Below are 24,275 nucleotides of genomic sequence, written 5' to 3'. Positions count from 1 at the left end.
CCATTTTGTTTTTCTCCTTTCTTCCCGTACTTCTCTTGCAGGGATTTTGGGTTCACATAGAGTTGCAAAACAAGCAGTATTTAGGTTACTGCTCTCACTCCTATCTCTCTCCTCTCTGGGTAAAGGGGCACTTACTCAGCTCAGTGGGGGTGGCATTAATCCCTGACGCTGAGCAAAGTCACCAAAAGTTCATACTTGACCAGGCAGCCATAATGTCCTAGCTTGTCCTTGTCAATTGTTTCGTAGAACTATAGGAAACCAGGTCTAAACTAATGTTATTTTCCTAGTGAGACAAAGTTTATCAAATGATGCAAAAACCCTCTTCATTTAAAAAAAACACAATTGTTCAGTCTGTTCAGTCAGGTGCCACCATGGTAAGAGTGTTTCTTTTATATGCTAATATAATCAAGGTGAATGTGAATAATACCAATGAGTTACAAAATTACAGAATAACAAATGCACATGATTCTAGTTGCAGGGACATGGTGGGATTGTGCTACGGTGCAGGTAACACGAGAGATGCAACGCAGTATTGGCCCATATAGAACCAGAAGAGCTGAGGACTTGAGCATAACAAGAAACCAAAGTAAGTTGGTCCACTGAAGTATTTAGTTTGGTAGCTGACAGAACGTGGGTGCATGTCACACTCAGGGCCAGCTTTATGTACACTATACATATTCAGCACCAAGTGGTGTATATGTGTGTGTGAAGAAAAAGGTATTGTTAATATGTATAAGATTTAGTGATGCTGAGCATTTACTGTTACAAGTCCATCCTGTGCTTCAGTTATAAAAGCAACATATTCAGGATCTTGTTTAGTTAATAAAAAGACAATATAATATAACTGCCAATTCACTGTTTATGTGGGAAAACCTGTTATTTATTTCTTTATTTTTTGTGTTTTGCATTATGCTTGTGCCAAGTCTGAGCTGAAATCTGAGCAGCTGTTGAATGTTTTGAGTGTTTATAATTTTCTGTTGGCTTAAGGAACACAAATTAAATATAAAAGAATTTAGGAAAGTGATAACAGTAGATTACTCTCCCTGGTGAATACTGACATATAGATGACCTCTCCTCTTTAGAGCTTGATAACCTGGCCATCAAGACAAATACCTTTTTAATTGAAAATATAAGATTTAAATAGTAATGGAACACCAATCTGAAAAAAAATGTTTCACTGCCATCTGGTTTGTTGTGAAACTGATGTCACAGTGTACTGACACACCCCAGAGTAAACTTTTACATCACTGCAACAAGGTGAGAAGTTAAACCACTGGAGGTCACTAAAAACCTGATTTTCAGGAGCCATTAAGTTACTCTTAATGGTTTCCTACAGCTTTAACTTTCATCACTGATCATTTATTATCCACTGAATATTTTTTTTCTTCTGCCATGTGAATCACCAAGAGCTCTAATTGTGATATGTGGTTGTGTTTTCTTGACACCAATTCTTCAGTCAGAGAAACAGGCATTAGAACCCTTTTGCACCCCCAACGGTTTCTGTTTAATTAGCTCGTGGTTGTCACTGCAGTAAGGGTTTTGAAATAATGAGTTTGATTCAATCAGATGTTCATAGTTTCTGTCTGCCCCTTTCTTAAAGGTTGACATTGATACTGACCCAATCTGTCTGCTTCTTGTAAGGGGTGACTTTGGCTTTGTGCTCCCGGGCTCCTGACTCCTCATGCTTCACTAACCTTATTGCAGCAATTGCTAAAATCCCTCAGCCGGAAAAAGCTTCATTAGAAGGGGGAGATAGTTAATGAACTCTGACCCTATTTCCACATCTGACTTGGCGCCTTCCCTCCCAAGTTTCACTACTTATCATCCCTTCAACGCTTTGCACCTTGGACATCACTCTTCCTACTCCTTCTGTAGAACAAATGACACTTCCTGAAATCAGTTATCTAGACCTTTCTCAAATAGAAAAGAGGAAAAGGTGACCGTCAGTCCTGGTCTTTGGCTGCAAGGAATGTGGCCATTAAGAATATATGAATGGAGCTACCCCTTCAGCCTTCTGCTGAGAGTCGCACTATAATAATGTTTCATAATCTTTCATTTTCAATATTTTTTTGTTGTTGGGTGTTTTAGCAATGAGAGAAGTAACTGGCTACTCTGTGCTTTGTATTTTCTAATGAAACCATTTTTTAGTTTGTGATGTATCCAGCTTACAAAGCCTGGCAGGTATTGGGGGGGGTAAAATGTTCGATAGCTCGTATTCACAAATCAGTAATTTGTAGCCTTGAATGAATTATTCCATTCCATCACATTAATAATTTGTTCTTTTGAATGAATAAATGATGCCCACAAATTACTGACTTAATTGCCTTACATCAGTGTTAAGCAGGGGTGGACAGTAACAAAGTACATTTACTTGAGAACTGTACTTAAGTATATTTTTCCAGTATCTTAACTTAAGTAGTATTTTTTGTGGAAACTCATGACTTTTACTCCACTACACTTAGAAGACAAATATTGTACTTTTGACTTCACTACATTGACGTACTTGTTACTTATTTTTGATAATGGTTATCGACCATACACTGTGATCATCACAGGAGAAAAAACAATCACAGTCAACTCCTGCACTGTCAGCCATGATGTGCTTGCTGCGTTTCTGAACGGCTTGATTTGAACTTGGCAGTGGCCTAACGATGGCTACATTAGAAGATAGGAATGCGAAAACGTCTGTCCTTTTGTTGATTGAATTGTTTTTTTTATGGCTTTTTATTCTACAGGCAAGTAAGTGCAAGTATGTGCATTCAGTAGGTTGTTTCATAGTCATTAGGTTTGGTAAATGCACTGTGGAACAATGCTTTGACATAAAAAAATTTACTTTTGAATAGATACTTATACAAGTACTGCAGTACACAACTTTTACTTATAGTAAAAGTATGGAGTTGTGTACTCTGTCAACATTTGTCGTTAAGTTATGGCACTAGTGGAAGATACATTTAAGATACATATTGTTGTGGCTAATCCAGTCAGTCAGCAATAGGGCAGCAGCTGTGTTTTAGTGATGAGGCAATTTATGTGCAAGCAGTGTTCACAAGGTGTAAAGAACCTTCAAACCACTGTTTGGCAAGATCTGTTTTTTCCCCCAGAAACTACTGGTTGAGGATGCCATTTAGTTTACTCAGATTCATCACAAATGTCAGAGGATAAACACAAAACCCCTGTTGAGTCCAGCAAACTGTTTGTGGAGAAACAAGAAAGGAATGCAGAGAAAATAACCAGTTATGTTGTCATTACTAACCCTTCCTTCACTACTAAGATTCTGTGACAATAGAGTTATATATATGTGTGTGTGTGTGTGTGTGTGTGTGTGTGTGTATATATATATATATATATATATATATATATATATATATATATTTGTCAATCATGATACAATAAAGTAAGCAAAACCGATGGGCGTGTACACAGGCCAGTACAACTGTTAATTACACCAGTAATTTGAGGAGAAGTGATTGTAAGCCTTCCTTTTTTGTAGTTTGAAGTTGGGTTGAGCATATTGTGATTAAATCATTTTATAAGAAATGGAGGACTAATATTCCAATATGAGTCAAATTGTATCAATTTACCTGCCATAGTAAATTTAATTTGGTATATCCTCTCACAGTATATATTAAAGATTTTACAGTATAAGTTATAAAACTACTTTAGTTTTAATCAGTATTGTGTCAGTGGAGTGCTGTGAGAAATGAGGGGTAGAAACGTGTGAACCCTCAACAGCACTTTTGGGTAAGCTCCATTTTCCCACATTACTGCAGGCTAATGGTGTCTGCGAGGGGAAATGAGTTGTAAAAGGATAACCTTTGGTTGTCTTACTTCACTGTGTAGCAGTAAAAGAACAATGTACATGCCGACCAACTAACATCAATGGTGCCAACTCTTGAGTTGGAAGACCTTTCTTTTTGCAACCTCAATTTTGCAGAAGGCAATTTCCACATTACCTTAACTTCAGGAGATGGTCTAGTGAATGGAGTTGGAGGGAGCAACACAGTGAGATTTTCCTGTCCATCGTGCACCTTAATTAACTTCTGGATATTGTGGAAAAAGACCATGCAAATGTACTGACTCTCCTGCTTCCGTGGAACAATGGCTTTCTCATTCCAGTAATTTGATTTATTGAAAAAGTAGCTATGTACAATGAGTTATCTGCCCCTGCTGCTCTTTATTAATATATTGCTGTTGCTCTTTCAAAACACCTTTGTATTTTTTTGTAAGACTGGTATGCACTTTGCTCTTTAATTTATATTGACACAAAAGCACAAAAGAAATGATATCTGAGAACACCTGACATTTTAGGGCTGTCAGAATGAGAGGCTGATCATTTCAGCCTTTTCAAACATACAGTACCGTTATCAGCTCTTTTCAGGGTTCTAGTTCTGTTTTGAGAAGTTGTACTTTTTATTGTTTGTCAGGAACAAAGGTCTGAGGGACTGTTAGGGAGAAGTATTAGTAGAGAGGTATTATTTGTGTTTTTAATTTGCGCACACACTCTGTAGTGAATCGTGTGTGCTGCAAAGTTGTACAAGAAACTTTTCTGCACTGGTGATTATGCTGTCTATTTGCATGCATGGCTAGCAAAAACCTTTAGTGAATCATGTTTTCTGTACTGTTGTGTCTTTGGGGGATCCTCTCTGAACATTTACATCAAAACAGAACTTCGGTTGGTGGAGCATGTCTAACTAGCATGCATTTGGTTTGCTTCTTTCCTGTTTACAATTGTATAAATTAAAGTATTGTACTGTATATATACCCCTCCACACTTTTGACCTTATTTGGCTTTCGCACATTTTGTTGGAGGGCAAGAAAGAAGGGTGATGGCATATTACCACTAGAGTCATTTTAAAGTTTTGATTACCAATCTACTGCCTGTGGAGCCAAATGGGTTTGGAGCTCAATGCATGAATGAGTCTATTAGTCTTGAATAGAGTTTTTTATGAGATGTTATTTACAGCAAGGCGTCCTTGTAGGGCACACACTTTGGTCTGACCTTCATATTAGGACACCTGATTTCTTTGTATGTTTGACACAACAAAGTTCACATTTACTGTATAAGAATGACATCTTAGATGAATAAAGATAGGTTGTTTAGAAAAAAAACAAGACTGTAATATTTTGTCTACACTTTTGTCCAGAAATTTGTAGCAGCTGTTGACCGTTGGATGTGCCAGCTGACTTGATCATTTATTAGACATATGCACCTGTCTGTCTGTATCTCTGTATGGGTAGTGATTGTGAAAACTGTTAGATTAATATGCATTACAGAATGTTGTTGACTTGCTGGGAAAACAAGTGTTTGTAAGTGTTTGTTAGCATCCCTAGTTACAGTTGTGTCTGAGTTAAACAGTAAGTTAGCAGGGTCAGGGTCTCCAGCTGACCATGCTCTATCTTCCTTGTAGCTGAGCAATAGGAGTGCACTGATTGTCATACGTATAAATGTGTTCATTTTACCATTTTGTTTGTAATGTTAGTATGTAAGAGATGTGCTGCCACTGAAGACACAATTCTCCGCATGGCTGACTCTCTTCCTTGCACCCCTTAAATCTAAACTGAACTAAAATTCAAGATAACTTTCATCCCATATGAACACATTATTTTCATCTTCCACAAATTCTTTCATTTCTTCTGTGTGTGGGGGAAAAAAGTGAGCTTTACAGCAGGTGTACTGTGTTCCTGTCTGAATAGTTCTAAAATATCCAACCTGTCTCAGCACAATAGCATCTCAGGCAGCCCGGGTTTAGTGAGGCAGTGATTTGTACAATAGGTGGCCTCTTTCCATAGGGGGAGGAATGATTTCTAATTTTCAGAGAGCCTACAGCTTGGAAATTGCAGTTCTATCACACCACCACCCTGGCCGGTGAATACTGACAAGCCCATATCTTACACTCAAACAAACTGACTGTGCTGAATAGTGTAGAGAGGGAGGGATGTACATATGAGAGATTTGGTGTACACTGTTGAATCAAAGGAATGGGAGGACACTGCTGTGACCTTGTGGAGCTCCTGCATATTAGATGTCATTGCCCCTTAATCATGCACTGCATCCTGGTGCTGGCTCGTAATGTGCTGTCACGTTCTATTCAGGGACAATGGACTGTACAGCCACTGTGTGAGCATATGGTCCTAAATAGTGAGACGTCAGATTGGAGCCTAAACTGCTGTGTATGGAGTATTTAAAGTCATGACCGTGACAAAGTTTTTATTGATGCACAAATGAACTTGCACATTGCAAATTTTTTTTGCCTGTTTGTGTGTTTTGTTTACTAATTGGATTTATTTTTTATTTTTACATGTGGTCTGTAGTTGGTGTCTCTTGCAGCACTGTACTTGTTTCAATAATTTATTTTCTGCTAATAATGCAAATTTGTTTCCTCATCGGTTAGTGGTAAGAAATTTTGTCAGTACATTATCAACCTTTTTCGGCACTCAGTTTACTCTTGATGAGTATACTAGATTGAACTAAATGGACAAAGACTTTAAAATAAATTATTCTTTTTCTCTACATATTTTGATTCTTATGTGATTAAGCACCGAAGAGCACATCAAGTTGTGATTTTTTTATTTATTTTGTAAATCCCATGACTGCATCTTATGTCAGGCCTGTTTATTATGACCAATGATTACACTAACTGTACAATATTTCTGCCTGGGTGTAGTTGTGGTGTATGGGTAATGAAATGTCTAAGTAAATTCAGTTCTTTCTTTGAAGGTAATAAATATGCACAATCCTGTAAAAGACAGATTTGTCAGCTACACATTCATGCTGAAAATCTCCCTTTTTACCACATCCCAAAAGTGTTTTATTGGATTCAGATCTGGTGCCTGGGGAGGCCACTGACCTCAGAGTACATGAAACCAGTCAGAGACAAATTTTTGCTTTGCGACATCCTCCATTAACATGCTGGAAGTAGCCATTTGAAGATGGTAAATTCTAGACATAAACGAACACACATTGTCAGCAACAATACTCTGACTGTAACATCAAACAATGATTGATTGGTATTAAGGGGCCCAAAGTAAAAAAAAATATTCCCCACACCATTGTACCACCACCACCACCAGAGTGGACTGTTGATACGAGGTGGATTGGGTCCATGGATTAATGTTGTTCTTTGTCAGCAAATATTCAAAATCATCAGACCAGGCTGTGTTTTCCAGTCTTCAACTGTCCAGTTTTGGTTCTGATTTCTGTTCTTGGCTGACAGGAGTGGATCTAGACATGGTCTGCTGTTGCAGTCCATCCTCCTCAAGGTTGGACGTGTTGCTGAGATGCTCCTATTCTCCTTTTTTGTTTTTCGCACCATTTTGAGTAAAAACTCTAGAGACTGTTGTGTGAAAATCCCAGGAGATGAGCAATTTCAGAAGTACTTAAACCAGCCTGTCTGGCACCAACAATCCTGCCACAGTCAAAGTCACTGAGATGACATTTTCCCCCATCGTGTTGCTTGATGTGAACATTAACTGAAGCTTTTCACCTGTATCTACATGAGTTTATGCACTGCACTGCTGCCACATGATTGGCTGATTGCATAATGGCATGAATAAGCAGCTGTACAGGTTTTCCTAATAAACTGCTTAGTGAGTGTAGATGTATATTGTACTTGCAGATTTTGCTCTGAATCTTGCCAGTTGAATAGTCAGTGGTCATGCTTCCTGCCAACTGAGACATCATTCAAGTGGCCGGTAACACTAGTAACTAATCAAGAAACGCTACACAGCTGGATAAGACACAAACCATACAGGGCAGCGCCCTATTTCTTCCCCATCTGTCCTGTCTCTGTTAAACCAAAATGAAAAATAACATAAAAAATCAGTGGGCATGGCATTATTACTAAAATGCTGTGTTTAATTGCCCTGAAATGCCACAGGATTGAATAATTGGCTTTGCACCACAGAGAAAACTTTTGAAATTAAAATGCACTCTTGACTTTAATCAAGGTCATTGCATGACTGGCATACCCATCATGTTCTTTCATCATGCCAGTGCTGTGATCCACAAATTTACCTGAGACATACATTACATAGATCCTCTGGTTAGTATGGAACAGCTGGAGTCTTTGATTGCTTTGTCCTCTGCGCTCATTTTCTCATGAATCTAATTTAGTATCTCAGAGGTGAGAAGGAAGGAGGAGGTTGTAGATGGCAGTTCACAGTTATAGGCTTTTGAGGTGAGTATGCTTTTTATGAGCTTTTAAATACAAAGAGGTGTAGTGTAATACCTCTGTTGAAGTCTAAAATTTGTACTGGTTACCAACCATTCTCAATCAAACGAAACAAACAATAAACAGCAACACAAAAACATTGGTTATGTTGCTGTAATGTGACATGGTCGCTATGCTGGCAATCCTGTCAGCCATCAACAACCCAGAGTGTGGCTGATAGTTTTGGTTTGATGGTCCAACACAATGCTGGCTCTACACTTACTTACACACACTCTCTTTCTCCTGTTAATAAGGCCCAATGAATATTGCACCACCACGGTAGTTAAATTGAATGCCAACTTTCTTTTTCTCCTTCCATACCTATCCATCACTGCTTTGTTGACAACAGTGACAGCCCAGCTCTGTGTGTTGACAGAAAATAATGGGCCTCCATGGCCCTGTGTCATGTTGTGAATGACAGAGATTATTGGAAACTAGATTTCAGTACAATACTCTATAAACATGTGCAATTACCAGCGCTAGTTATAAACAGGAGCAAATAACAGATTAAATTCATTTATGGGATACTCCACCAAATTCTTTTTGGTACTGAATACCAACTGAGTGTCCTAAGGAAAATCTGTTGATACTGCACACTTCTGCAGCACATGATTTCTATCTAGTACATTAATATTTGAAACCAGATATGACATAAATTTGATGCATTTTAGGGATATCTGTCCAAATGTTTATTGTCATCGCCTTCTCATTTAATTTGATGACTGGTCAGTAGACATTACTTTGCATATGAAATACTGAATATGTAAATAAGGTTCTTTCTAACATATAATAGATTAAAAGCAATAATTGTTGCAACAGCAACCAAAATGATTAATTTTATGTCTATTGTGACTTTTGGGCTCCGACTTTCAGCTGGTTACTGAAAATATTTCTCTTGACTGGATATATACCACATTCACTGTGTAGAGGCTGGCCCGCCCAAATGTTTGGGCCTATGGCCCTGCTTGAAAAAACTACAGCTTTATGTCTGCCAGGCAGAATTAATATTTCTATTATATAGGGTTGAAATGTTGGAATAGTTTATATTCCATATAATATATGTTTGTGGTAATAGATGAAACATGATGTCTTTCTGAAATCTTTTAAACAATCACAGATACAGACATAGTAAATGAATAATCACAATATGTATATGAGTATATATATATGAGTTTACTGGAGCACAGAGCTGAAGTGACTGTATGTTTTAGATGTTGCCTTAGACTGTGGAGGTAACCATTTAAAGATACAAAGGCAAACAACACCAACTTTTGTTGTCAATGTACCCTAATAGTATATGATACTAGTTAAGTTTTATGTAAAGTTTTACATTTCACTCCCTCCAACTGCATCCCTCCTTATGTTTGACTGAGGTTTGCCAACTACAAACGCAGCAGGAACACCAAGCCTTGAATCAAAATAAAACTTTGTAATGACCAGTACTCCAAAGAAACCCTACAAGTGACTGCTAGTGCTACAGCAGGCACCAAATATATCTGCTAATTATTTAATAGAAACCTTCCAAATAAGTGAAATTAATTAATGGATGTCCTGTTCTGTTTATCATTTTTAATGACTGGTGTTTTGATGATGTTCATTACTATACTTAAGAGTCACATCTACCAGCTAAACACAGAGGGACTGAATTATAAAACAATGTGAAATTGTGTTTTTTCTAGGAGCTACAGACTTAATTATCGTGAAGGGTTACCTGTCATACAGTTATCATGAAATATATTCATGGGAGAACAGCAGGTGCAGATCAGATATGTTTGTGCTTGTTCATATTCATGCAGCATGGTGTCTTAGAACCTGTGGCTGTGGTTAGAGGACGTTTGACACTCAGCTCTGATAGATTCTGAGCAAAAATGCACAAGAAATGTTTGACTGCAGTGTTAACACTAAATAGAGTATTCTCATCGTAAATGAATAGATCCATGATTACTAAGCAGCACTGAGAGCTAAGTTGAATAATGTGCTGTCGCAGGTCATGATAAACTAAAATCTATTAATAATTTATCAGCCATCATTACTTGGAGGAATCATTCCACATGAATGCAGATAAGGGGAGCTGGCATGGTGTAGAGTATGATAACGAAAAGAAGTCTACCCAGGAAGGACAGAGGGAATGCTTACAGTGGGAGGACAGTGTCTAAAATCCTTGGTATTTTTAAGAAAGAGCAGACTTTTAACTACTTACGTGAATCATCCCCACAGCTTTGTACCCATAACACAAGGTGGGTATTGGAAAAATATGTATTTTGACCAGGATTTAGTATAGTTTATAGTTTTCATTTAGCTGTCAGATCCATGCTTCTATTTCATGCTTTTCTCAATATTTATTTAAAGATATACCAAGCACTTATACATCAAGTATAAAGTAGACATACAAGTACACAGCACAAACGTGCAGTATACCGTCAACATTGTCTGACAGCTTACCAGCAAAAAAAAATCTAATAACCTTTATAGATTGATTAAAAAATATCTAAATATGAGTACAAGCGTTTCTTCCTCTGAATATGTTCTCTTGCTTCTCATTATTGGACTCAACTCAACAGAGAGGTTATCGATTCTCTAAAAGCGAAACAGTTGCTTCCACATACTAGATTATGTAGGGAAAAAGTACCTTTATTTAAGCCCTGTAATTTCGCTCATTACCAACCATCTCAAGTGTAAGGCAAACACCTTTAAAGAAAAAAGCTTTCAAATTAACTAACAAAGGTGATTGGAAGGACTTCCTCCAGGGAAAAGAAAAAATTTTGACATACTGGAGTACCCTCTTTTTTTTTTTTTTCTCCTCCTGCTTTCATGGATAATGAGCAAGATACTAATGAGAAGTAGGAGCATCTTTTGGGTCTGGATTGCTACTCCATAAAGCATTAATGATATGATGGGATGCATAATAGTATCCAAACACCATGTACATTTTCATCCATTTTTGCTGTTTTAAGGTAAAACCTGACTATGATTTGGCTTCAAAGATCTTATCATAGGGGCTTGATTCTGGTTATTTTATGTGAAAGTATTGAAAATATGTTTTTATGCTCGTATGTTTTTAAAGGAAAATCTTGTAATAGCACCATGTCATCTGTGACAAGATGCATAATCTTCTTCCTTTCCAAACCGTTCCAAACAGTGTTGGTAGTCATCAGGATCACAATGACCACTTCTTTGACTTCTTGCAAGTCCTTCCATGAGTGCTGCTCTGTTTTGTTAATATTTTGCCCTTCAGCCATCAGCCTTATTTATGGAAAATAGAATATGCTGGCAATAATGAATGTGTATTTCAGTGTTTTTTAAATGAGAGGAAAGCATAAAAGGTTATTGATGGATGGAACATAGTACAAATTCCTTGAAGGTAAAAGGGAAATTATCATTTCACAACCAGAGAAAATTTATAAAGTCATATTTTTCAGAAAAGGGCTCAGCTGCCAAAAGGCAAAAATTCATTCCACAATCACCGTCTGAAATATTTCAACTTCACGCAAGAGTTAAATTCTAATCAGTTCATCACAATTATTGGCTATGTTTTAAATAAAATCAAAGGTTGAAAATGTATTTAACTCAATGCTGTCTGGTGGCTAAAGGAAAGTACTGATGTCAAACTAGGTTTCTTAGTCTGATGAACGTCTTTGTAAGTCATGCTTTGAAACTCATTAGTCCTCTTAAATGAGTTGCAGGCTTGCCCTGACTGGAATTTGAACTCCCCAGCTGCTGTTTGAATGGCAACAACACTACAACTACACCATCCAGTTGCTAACAACAGGCACCCACCTAGACTGGCTAACACAGGGCAGGACAATCCTGATCATGAAGGGTCCTGACAACAGTACAATGCCTTCAAACTACCAGCTGATAACCTGCCTCAGGCATCCCAGGCATCATAATATCTAAGTGTTAACATGAGCAAACACATGAGCAAAGAATGGTATTGGAAACAAAACCAAAGGGTCAAAGCACCAGCTACTGGTCCATAGAGCAATCCCTCAAGACTCTAAGACTTGGCAGACCAACCTGAGTACTGCCTGGATTGATTACAAGAAGGCCTATCACTTAATGTCCCACACACAGATACTGTGTGATACTGAGTGCTTGGCACTATACAAAAATTGGCAATGAGTGAACGGTGATGACCACAACTATGATAAAGAGACAAAGGTTGTAAAAATAAAAAATATGTTTGGATGTAAAGGAATTATTTATGGTAAAGGAATTATCTATGGTAGCCTGAAGAGAAGTATAAACAGAAGTTACAGAAGCCATCAATGAATTCCGTAGCCTTGTTGTTTAATAAAGGGTCATTATCTATTTACAACTATTCTGTGAATAACTCAAGATTAATTTTTTTTTCATATTGTACTACCTAAAAGGCAGTACACTTAGGGTCTCCTATACTCAAAGTTTAAATGTCTCATACATGTCTGAGTCTGATATGACTAGCTTCTTGTCTTTATGCACTCATAAAGTGACTAGGCTAAGAGTTAATAAATGGAGCCAGGTTCTGGACGAGTTCAGAGACCTCTGGCATGACAGCCTCTTATTTCTTTTTCTATGTTCGACGACTCGAGCCGCATACAAATTAGGGATAGCAATACTACAGCATGAGGCTTTCAATGTCTGAACTGGTTGAAATTGGTATTCAGATAATTCTAGTCAATTGAGTGGCTGAGAGTCAGACCAGCAGGTGTTGTTTTATAGAACACTTTGTGGTAGATCAAGAGGTCAAATGCTCCGTCTGGGGGCCAGTTAATTGATTGGCTGCATATTGGCTTTGTTAATTACTGATTATAAAATTTTATGCTAATATAAAGAATAAATGACTGTCTGTAAAGGCATGACCTGACCTGAACACTGGGAGCATGCTGTGCTTCATCAAACCTCTGCATGACCTTTACAGCTTTTCTGTACCTATAAAATAGTGTTACTTGCAGGTCATTTTAAATATTTTGGACAGTGTTACCAGTTTTTTCTAATGAGATGTAATGCATTTTCATGACTTGATGAAAATCCTCAAGTGTGAAACTTTCTTGACTTTGTGCCCATTTTAATATAAATGTTCCTGTAGTAAGTATCACATAAACAGCTTTCAGTTTATTTTTTTAGGAGCTTATTCGTTTGTCTTAAGGGGTGAGATTTCTTGCATGAACTTTAAATGCTGTAGGTTTCCTAATGATTGTGATTTACTTTGACTGTCCTTGTGTTTAAGTACGTTTAGCTACAGGGTCATTCATAGGTTACTAAAGCTGCCCTACGTTAAACCCTCAGGCTGTTCTGTAGCCCTCACAATGCACTAATTTGTCAAAGTGCCAGCCAGATTATTTGCCCACATCCTTACTAGCTGCTTGTAGGTCTGCTTATCTTGGCTATGCATGCCTATTATATTCTGTGCATTTGGCAAGGTGTTGGTGTCGAATGACTGTGCTTGTGCTATTTTTAACATGTAGCCAGCAACAGAAATGTAAATGAGATTTTAATCCCACATGTTCAAATATGCATTTTTTTCCCTCTCTAGTGGAAAATAGAAGATGCAAATAATGCATCATTAATGGTATGAAATATGCAGTAATGGAATAAATTGATTGATTTACGCTTAATTTGAGGACAGAAGCCATTATTTCTACATACATTGCTTCCCCAGAATATCAACAGAATCTTACAGCTATGACCTTACATTTCCATCCCACTTTGTCTACTAGAGTTACAAAAGTTAAAGCTGGCTGATTGTAGTTATTACCTCCATGGTAAACGTACTAGTTAGTGTAACTTTGTGTGGCACCCTGATATGTTGTATTACACAGTTCGGCTCCCGTAAGATTGAAGAGGATAACTACTCTTCAGCGGGGCAGAAAATTACATCACTTTCAACAAAGGACATGCTGTTCTATCTGTGTTTGATGGGGAGTGGTTTTGTCAGTGCAGATGAGCTACATTATTTAAAAGACAATGAGTGAGTGAGAGAGGGTGATGCAGCAGATTGGTGTAATTAAAATCACCTTTTCATCCTGCTTCTTTGAGGATGGTTTATCAGTCACACTCTAATATCACGGGTAGACTGTGATGAAAACTGTTGTGGTGTATGCATAATTTATAATCTTGTAGAGTGGCTAGTGTTTGTGTGTAACTGTCTTTGTGTAAGTTTTAGACACTCAAAGTGAAGTCTCTCTGACTGGTTTTCACTTCTCCTAGCTCCTAGAGCTATTTTGTGTGGTCCCAGTTAGATTCATATGAAGCTTGCAGTTATGTGTGGCGAACTTTATGCACTCAGTAGGGGTTCTTTGAGGAAGCTGAGCAAGTTTAATAATGTGGTAATCACTGCATGTGGATATTTCTTTGTATTCCAAGATCAGACATTTTTGCTGAAAACAAAAGAATAACATTTCATTGAAATGTTGCTTAGACACATTAGAGAACAATGTTTCCTCATGATGGTTCTAGAAAATGTCGTGGTTGGCATTATGTTCAACAAAACATATTTGCTGACACGAAATCAATAGATCAAATTTCGTGTTCTTGGACATGAACTGACGTGAGACTGCGTTGTAATACACCAACAAAGATAGCAATGTGCCACCAGAGGCAGGGAAGTAGACGACTGCTGACAAGCAAACGTGTATGTAAGCAATGCATGATGTAAGATATTAAACTATCTTTGTGTGTTTTTAGGGGAAGGAAATGCATTCAACATGGTTGTTAGACCTCTAGGATACACACAATGAGTTTTGGTAAGAAACACTCAGTGTACAAATAAATACTCCACAGGGCACCTTTTAATGTCTGACAGACCAGAGATATACAATGGTATGTCATCTACATAACAGTGATAATTGTTATTTGATTACTAATCATGTTGCCCAGAGGAAACGTGTAGAGAAAACAGAGTAAGGCCCAAAAAGCTCCCTTAAAGATTACCATAGTCAATATGAACTGTCTTTGGCACTACACCAGAGAGACCCACCTATTTATTAATTCTGCAATTTACAAGGCCATGAATAACTGTGTCCAATGCAGGACTTTGATCTTAAGGAATGATGATAGTGTTTTTATTGTCATCAACAATAATTCTCAGTCAGTTCCTCAGTATCACTTTTTTAGTGCTACAAGTGGCCAGAGTTGAACATTTATATATTTAATATACTGTATATTAATATGTTATTGTTATTCATATGATCGTATAGATAGTTAAAAACAATTGTCTCTGGGAGTTCACCAAGAAAAGAAAGATTAGAACCCTGAACCTGTAATTACCAAGGTAAACAATGTCCAGGATTTGAAAAAGTTTTTACCATAGCAGTGTCAAAAGCTTCTGGGAAAATGTCTAATTGCAAGAAGAAATTAATCTTCCTGTTTCCTGGGAGCAGCACTCACACTGAGTTGTTACTAAGGATGCATTATTTCTTCATGACTACCTTACCGTTAGTTACCATTTTAGTATCGACTCAAGTAAATGAAACCACCGTTCAACCCAAAATGACAACTAACTAATGAATCTTAATTGGTAGTATATCATTAGTTCATGAACAACATAGTTAGAGAGTAGAAATCGCAAAAGTATCATATCATAGCATCATATCCAGAACAGTTTTATTGTAATATATTCACATCACATCACACTGTCACTTCAGCTAAAACAACCACACTATGCCACACAGCAATTAAGATAGGTTTTCACAGGCAAGTTGCCTGTGTTTGTGCTCCCTGATTTTAAGCAGACACATTGAAGCCTAGTTGATTTGCTGTTGCTTGAAAAAACATTTAAAACCATATTGCTGAGACTTTGCAGGACAAATGACTTGAAGGACAAACATAACTAATTAACACTGAAGTGACAATGCAGCTGTTTGACATCTGTTGAAGAGCATCTGTTGTGCTTCACAGAACCCCAACAAAACTTTGAAAAATCATCACATTTTCTCCAACTGAGATCATGCCATAATGGTTAACGTCTTGTGCTTTATGAACACAGTGGTCAAAGGGACCAAAATCAACAGCAGAGCATTCCAATCACAACAAACAGTGGCTTGTAGCTATTCAAAGAAGTCAAGTTAGATTATCTGGTGTTGCACCTTTTAAGAAAACCAAGTAAGGAACCTACAGTTTTCTCACAAGCTCCATCACTGGTCAGTCAGTATTTAAAATACTCAAAAACTGTGTTGTTTTAGCTCGAAAACATTGCCCTCTCAACATGCACCCCTGTGTAGCATATGTGTTTCCCTGCTACTACCCCTGAAGAAAAGGGGTTTGACAAAGGTTGTTTGGTTGATACTTTAATCCATTCAAATATAAATTTGACAAGTCATTTGAAATTGTAATTCAAAATTAGAAACAGTGTGTATACAACTCTGATTTGATGGTAAGAGCAAAGCCAGAACGAAACAGACATTTCCTGTGTAATATGCAGTAAAACCTGTCCTCAGAAAATCAGTGATCAAAAGTGAAGGCTTTTTTCTTAATTTTGTAGTTACTGGACACATAACAATTATTTTACTGAATTTCAATTTCACTAGTCTTTTTTTCCATTTGATTTTATTTTAGATAGGCTACTAAAATAAAAAGTATTAGTTGTAAAGCGGTGACATTATAAACACAAAGGCAGATCCTTGCCTTAGTCATAAAATCCTATATTCTTATAGCCTTTTTTTTCAAGTTGGAAAGTACCAGGACTAATCTTTCATAGAGATTTAATCTGCTTAATCAAATGCTGAGTATAAAGCATACTCTAGAGTGCAGTGAGAGTGAGTGGGAGTCAGTGTGGCCAAAAATCGACATCCACGTCAAAAGACCGTGCTAAAAGAGATGCTGGCATGTTTCTAAGCAACACACAAATACACGCACAGATTCAACCAGGAGTGGGAGATGTTTTTTTCTCATAGTGTACTTCAGCATCCTCTGATCCCTGGTCGTCCTCCATTTTTCTGTTTCCAGCTACAAAACATCTCTAATGCTCCCCACAGAGCCCTACGCCTCCAGTCTCTAGGGATCAGTCAACCCTACACACTCAGTTCAGCATCTAGCACTTTCCAAACTCCCCTCTCTCCCACTTACTTTTATTGCAATTGAAATAGAAAAACATGAAGTTTAATTGCTGTCAGAATATACAGAGGATCAAGTGCTTGTTCACCAGATTGAACATTGAGATAAAGAAAATGAAACTGAACAGTAGAAAAAACCCCAAAAGATTCAAAATGATGGCGTGATCAGTAAGCTTGAAGAGATGTAATGCACAAGGTAACATCACACGCTGACTTTCTCCACTTGCTCACATCACCTCACTCTACCGTCCACTATCTCTCCTGTTGATCCTCCACAGCCCAGTGTCAGACAGCCCCCTGCACGTCTCTGTCTCGGACCAGCAGAGTGCTTGACATTGTCTCCTCCATGCTGAAGCCAAAGTCAGGTTAAGATCACAAGCTCTTCATTAGTATTCAGGTGTAGGAGAGCTCTTTGCTGAGCTGAGTGGGTCTCAACTTTTGGCTCAGACAAAGAGCTATTGAAAACTGGGAAGCAGCAAGCATCCCAATTCATCATTCACATCAGTGCCAGTCTGTAATAGTTTTCAGTTCTTGTTTAAAACCTTGTTAATCCTACAGTATGCTTGAGAACCACCACACTGTGTACACAGAATGCATTTCATTTTGCTCTAATAGCCAAGGGTTATATCCAACAAACTACCCAACATATATGCCACACACTCTGTAGACTCATTCTACTTCAGTGTAACTTTTTTGTCTGCACATGTACATTTATTTACAGGCTTTGCAAGTATATTGTGAAAAAGTTCAGCATGTGTGACTTTCTAGCATCCTCCTCCATCCACTTGTCTTGCTGTTGAAATAGTAACAATGACATGTCATGACTGTGAGTGTGAAAAAGAATAGAGAAGCTGAATATGGGTCGTTTCCACTGATGAATTGGTTGACAAACCAAGAGGCTGCAAGTAGAGAAGATTTGCTTCTGATAGTAGTCACAAAACACCTTTTTCAAAGTTCAAAAAGAAATAAAAGACCAGGCCAGACCAAAAGCAAAATGGGCTCAGGATAGTAGCTGTGCAAAGGAAACACTGAGATCAGGACCAGTTTATCTCTCTCCTGAGAGATAAACTGACTCTCTTTGTTTCAGTGCCTTCACTTCATCCTGCTCTAGACCACATATTAGGTTTTCATTCTCTGCCTTATTGTATGTAATTTCTCTTCCCCCTCCCTTGTCCCGCTGTCCCTATTTGGTGTAGCAGTCAAGAGCTGAAAAAGCCAGTAGACCCGCACTGTATTAACACATAAATCTTTTGTGAAGCGACTCTAACATCTGCTGCCATCTCAGAGGTTTTTCGTCACTACTTTCCATTTATTCCCCACGTCCCACACACTCTGATTCTCTCTATAGTCGCTCTGTACCCAGGATAGTCATTTCAAACTAATGATGCCTGGAATAGAAATTTAGTCCTAAGTCTATATTTTTTTTTTTTTATTTCTGTCTTTCTTACTTTCTTTCTTATCTCTGTCTCTCTTACGTCCTCATAATTTCATAAAAAAACATGGAAGATGTGACCTTAAATGTCTTTCTGGCTCTCTGAGTCAAACCAGCCTCCGGGTGTGGGAAGAGTTGAAAAGTAAATAAAGATTTGGACTTTGTTTTCTTGCTTCCAGACGTATCCTTATGAGTGACAAACTGCATATTTTTGCTCTGACAAATTGCAGGCACTGAAGGCTGTTAATGTGATGTGACTTAAAAGAGTCTGCCTTTTAATGTCTCATATTGGGATAGATAAAATAGCCTGTACCATCATTCTAATGGTGATGATAAGCTTAGCCCAGGTTTAGCTGTTACCCTCGCCCTCTAAAAATGCTTATTTCTCAAGTCTCAGGGGAACTTGTTATGCAAATTTAGGGCTTTTGCTAATTGATGGAAGCAGAATATCTCAGTTCATAGTAGTTTAAACTATTTATGCCCTGCTGCGTTTTATCACACTCCCTAATTCGATTCACCAAACTGTCTGGATTATCGTCTTTTAGAATCTGTTTTTGAAGTAAAGGTAAAAAGAAAGGCTACAGGGCTGTCAACAACGTGCTGCTACATTACTCTGGGCCTCACAGTCCTGCTGCAGTTCAGTATCAGAGACACACACACACACATACACACGCCATGTGCTTTGTTTGTCCATAGTTTATTGAAACACACCTCCCAACGTGCCAGGCAGAGATGAGTAATGCCCCAAGCAGAGATTATATCGGGAAAGAGGGGACGGGAAGAATACTTTCATGTGCAGGTGTTGGCATTTGGAGGTGTGGATGGTGTGATGCAGAGACGGAGGGAGATAATACCCCGCTGTTGTGATGATCTCGGAGACTTAGAGCTATCCCCACGGATGATAGAACTTACATGTTAGAGAGAAATACATGAGTTTATTGCCTGGAGGTTGGTGTGAAAGCCTGTGTCTGCGTGTGGGAAGATGCGGTGGATGAATGGGTGTGTGGTCATCTCAGAGCACAAAGCATTCACAGCCCAATAGCTTTCATGTCTATAACAATGTAGTGTATACTGTATTGGAATATGACTAGTGCTGATTTGCACAAGGATTACATTTTCATCCATAGTGTAGGCAGCAAGAAAAGAGGTGAAAATACCTCCTCGACTTTAAGGCTACACTGGTATTTTTCAGTCCATTATGTGCAATGTTTATTGCTAGTAAGTATTGTTTTTGAAAGCATACCATCAGTTTTTAGGTTGACCTTTAAGACATTTGGTTTCAGAGGCTGACTAATTTCAGGACAGACTAGTTTACAAATCGAAGCAGTAAAAACGTAATTAGGCGTAAAACAGACTCGTTCAGTGGTTAATGTCAGCAACAAATACCTCCAGCTTATTTATCTGAACTATTAATCTGGTTGAAGTCAAGATGGTGGTGTGGGGAAGGTGGTGGTCAGATGCTGACATCCGCTATAGAAGCAGCAGGCAACAGCACATTAGGTTAGGTTAGGTTATTGCTGATTTGTGATTGACTTTATTGTCTGTAAGAGGTTTGAAGGTTAGTTTTAGGTTTGAAAGATTAAACAGAGTGGGCCAGGAGATTGCCTTTTAAATTTTAAATACAAAGATACAGGAAGATATATGAAGGGATAGGAGCCAAGGGGTGTTTAAGTGACTAGGGGAGAGGACAGAAAGTGAACTAATCTTTTGATGGAAGTTTTATTGAAGGTCATTTTCATTAGCAGAGTCAGCACTGTGGATAAAGCTGTAGATTAGCCCTCTTCAGAGTTAATGCCCAAAAATGGAGCTAAACTCCGCAACGTAACATAAGTTAACAAGGAAACACAACTAAATATAGGAATGCTGCAAATAGCATAGACAACAACGGAAATGTTTCCAGGGGACAAAGTGATAATCACAGCTGGGACACGGCCTGGGACACATGTTTTGGCATGATGACTCATTGAAGTTTCTGAATTTAGACTATCTGTGGAAAATGAGCTAACAGGCAAGGTTTTCAAAACATACTGAGGATGTTCCAGATATTATTCTAGTTGTCTGTTGTAAACTTTGCAGCATCTCCGAAGCCTATTTTGTTCTATTCTGTTCTTTATTTGTAGCTTGCTTCTGTACTTGGCAGCATTTTTTTCTAAATACTGCACGTGTTTGTAAAATTGTAAAATTTCAAACTAAAATTTTTTCTACACTTAACTCAGGTACTCTGAAATCAAATTCATATTCAAAGCTGGAAGGCACTTTCATAATCCCCATCTTGGCCTGTGACTTTCTGCCATTGTTGAGGCATCTGAATGTGGAGGCCATGAACTCAGTCAAAGATACAAGCTGCAAAGCTGTTAAGGTCACCAGGTCTCTTTCTTTTGCCTAGAGTTGATCTGTGAGAGGACTGCGTTTGGAGGAAGGAGGGGTTTGCTGGCGATGGCCGTTCATAGTGTTCAGAAAAAACACTCTGGCTGACAAGTTACCATGCCACATCCCTTTTAAGAGTTTTAATACAAAAAACAAGACAAAAACAAAACCTGTGCCATATAGCTAATAGTTGTAGTTGCCTAATCAATATGGACTTGGTGGTAAGACTGAAAAAAGAATGCAATTTCTCAACATCTGTCCAAGATGAACTTCTGGTGAATGCATTGCCATAAAGTGAAAGCAGTATTTTAAGTCATACCTGAACCTGGCTGCTTATTTTTAGCCATGCTACTGGCATGGCCATAGCGACAGCAATGTCGCTCTGTCAGTCTTTGACTTTGCTCCACAACTATTGGACAGATAAAGGTGACTTTTCCTCTAGCACCACCAAAAGTGTTGCCACTTTTGACTTTTACTGAAGTATCATAACTGTAAGATGGATTACCATGAAATTTCCTACAGATATCCATGGTGTACAGATGATATATCCTTGTGACTTTGGTGATCCCTGACTTTTTTCCTCCTTGCGCCACCAGCAGGTTGCTTCTCATGGTTTTGAGTGAAATGTTTTGACAACTATTAGATGGATTACAATGAAATTTAGACATTCATATCTTGTATTTGAAATAACTTTGGTGATCCCCTGACCTTTAATTTAGCACCAACAACTGGTCAATTTAAAACTGTCCAATAGTTTGGTATATGGCCAACTACTAATAACACCCCCATCATCCTCAGCTGTAGTTTGTAGTTAGTTCCAATTAGCAAATGTTAGTATGCTGATACAGTAAAATAAGATGTAGTAGCTCAAAACAAAGCTCTGCATAAGTACACACTCACAAAACCACTAGGAATAGTGGTAGGCCTCCTGAGTGGTACTGATCATATGGGTGACATGGGAAGGTATTAGGTCACAATTAACTGTCAGGTAATGTCTTATTTTGTATCTGGCCACATGAACACACAAATCCTTTTGTTTGCTAAAGGAAGAGTCTTTGAGCACAATGCTCATGGGGTTTTCCTTAAAATGCTGACTGTTTAACATGCTCTCTGGCTAAATTCAGCCACTCCTCACCCTGCATAGGATATTATTTCATTCCCACTTCACAGATCTGGTGACATTTGTAAAGTTAAAGATGACGGGAACAATCTGTATCCATGAATTTCTTTCTTTCTTTCTAAATTTGTTATAGGCTATGCATTTAAATATTTGATGGTGACACATTGTGTCTGCCAATTCCTCCTTAACATAACACACATAATAGTCTTTGTAAAAGCGCAGAAATTGTATTTCAAAGCTGTCTTTTAGGAAAGTGTTTGTGAACTCACCACTGCCAACTGGAAACATTAAGGAGTAAATCCTCCTTGTCATATTTCTAAATCATCCAAATTTTCCTGCAAGTATAAATCCATCTCTTTAGATTTACCCACAATCTGATACAGACCTGAAACAGAAATACAGTGTGTCTCCTGTGCTTGGTAATCAAGTGTTATGCAGACTGTGCTTGAAGAAATGGCCTGATAATTACAGTATATGATATATATATATGTGTAAATCCTATACATGAGTCTAGCATATCCTGTACTTCATCTGTTTGCCATAGCTGGATTGCTGTGTTTCAAATTCTTAAATAATCTGTTGATAAAGGAAGGTGGGAAGATTAATATTCTGTGCACATTTGAGAATGAACATATTCATACTGATTTATATGCAGCCCAATTATTATCTCTGCTGTCATACAATAATCATATATATACTGTAGTATGACTCATACAGTTCCTCGCTGTTGTATCTGGAGGCAAATAAAACTTGCCTGATTGGTACAATTTACAGAGTGCCACCTTATTGCATATGGTAGGAACATTCAAAATATTTCCTATTGGGTACCCAATTACCCGATCTGTGCTGTGACCTCATAGATATGATTTCTTCTACAATTCACTGTGATGATTGAAAAACTTATCAATGACAATTACTGTATGTTGTCATTTTCACTCTCCTCCATGGCACTTACAAAATGTTATACAGCAGTGTTAATGCTTGAATATTTAAAGTATCCTCAAAACCAAGAAAATTCAGTAAAGCTTATTTACCCAGAATTTTTTGTATAGTACATAAAATAGTAAATATTTAAATCATTAAATGTTTTCTACTGTATATTATCAAAATACGGTTGATTGGTTCAATTCTAGTTTAGATAAATGTTTTGTTATGCCAAGCAATATATTATATCTGGCACTCATAAATGAAGACATGAATGCAGATGTTCTACTTGACTGCCAATCCCACAATCCCACTCTTATCCACGCTAAGACTAAGTAGACAAAGGGGATCAACCCTGTCTCTATCTTCACAAGGGAGCGTAACTGTTTTAAAGAAATGCTGGTACATCACTTTACCTTGGTCAGGTGAGCAAAACCTTCAGGATCCATTAAATCCCATTAAGATGTCGGCTTGTGAGGGTCACAAATCAGACAGATATTGGCTTACACTGGGCCAGACAAGAATTGCCCTCTGATTTATTTATATGCAAACTGATGTCCCTTGGAACTCTGATGCTACAGGAAGCGAGGAGACTTTGGCATTATGGTCACTCACTCACAGTAATTGCAGATTGACTCAGGCACTGTACATCTTGTACAAACTGTACAAACAAAAATGCACTGTAGAATAATTGAATAGTCAACTTGTAGTAATGGCTGAAAGGAGCACATCTTGCCAATAGTTTGTGTTCTTTGGTCTGTTATATTATCAGGTTGCAATGTGAACAGAGATCAGCCTTCACAAAAGGAGTAGGGGAGGCAAAAGAGAAAGTGGATCAACACAGAGTTATGGATCTAACCACATGGACAGTTAGAGAAAATGGAAGAGGCAAACGCAACCTGAAAAACAGAGTGTGAGGAAGGTGTCTGCCTTTTACCTCCAGATCACACGATTGACTAAATAGCACAAAAGTGAAGATACTCTGCCATAATTTAACACATTTCTGTTGACATTTTCATCATTTTAAGTTGTTTGATGTTTCTGAACTATTTCATAGTTTTAAGTTAGAATAAGTTGCAAATGCCCACAAAACCATAAACCAATAAACCATAAATATCCAACACTAGTGTATAACCATAAAAACATATGGAGGCATAACACAAGTTTCTAAAGCAATGAAGCTGGTGCTT

General features: G+C 37.9%; 1 protein-coding gene across 1 annotated transcript in view; it reads left to right on the top strand.

Moving 5' to 3' along the window:
- Window positions 1-507: 507 nt before the first annotated feature.
- Window positions 508-24,275, top strand: part of spon1a (spondin 1a) — a 100,791-nt gene continuing 77,023 nt past the window's right edge. The window contains exon 1 of the mRNA XM_023395236.2: window positions 508-586. The gene's annotated coding sequence lies outside the window, so the exon portion shown is untranslated. The remainder of the gene's footprint in view (window positions 587-24,275) is intronic.

This window comes from Seriola lalandi, unplaced genomic scaffold (genome assembly GCF_002814215.2).
Source record: "Seriola lalandi dorsalis isolate HSWRI2012SDOR001 ecotype SW California unplaced genomic scaffold, Sedor1 jcf7180002054959, whole genome shotgun sequence".
NCBI classification, from domain to species: Eukaryota; Metazoa; Chordata; class Actinopteri; order Carangiformes; family Carangidae; genus Seriola; species Seriola lalandi.
This window is presented reverse-complemented; position numbering and strand designations above follow the sequence as displayed.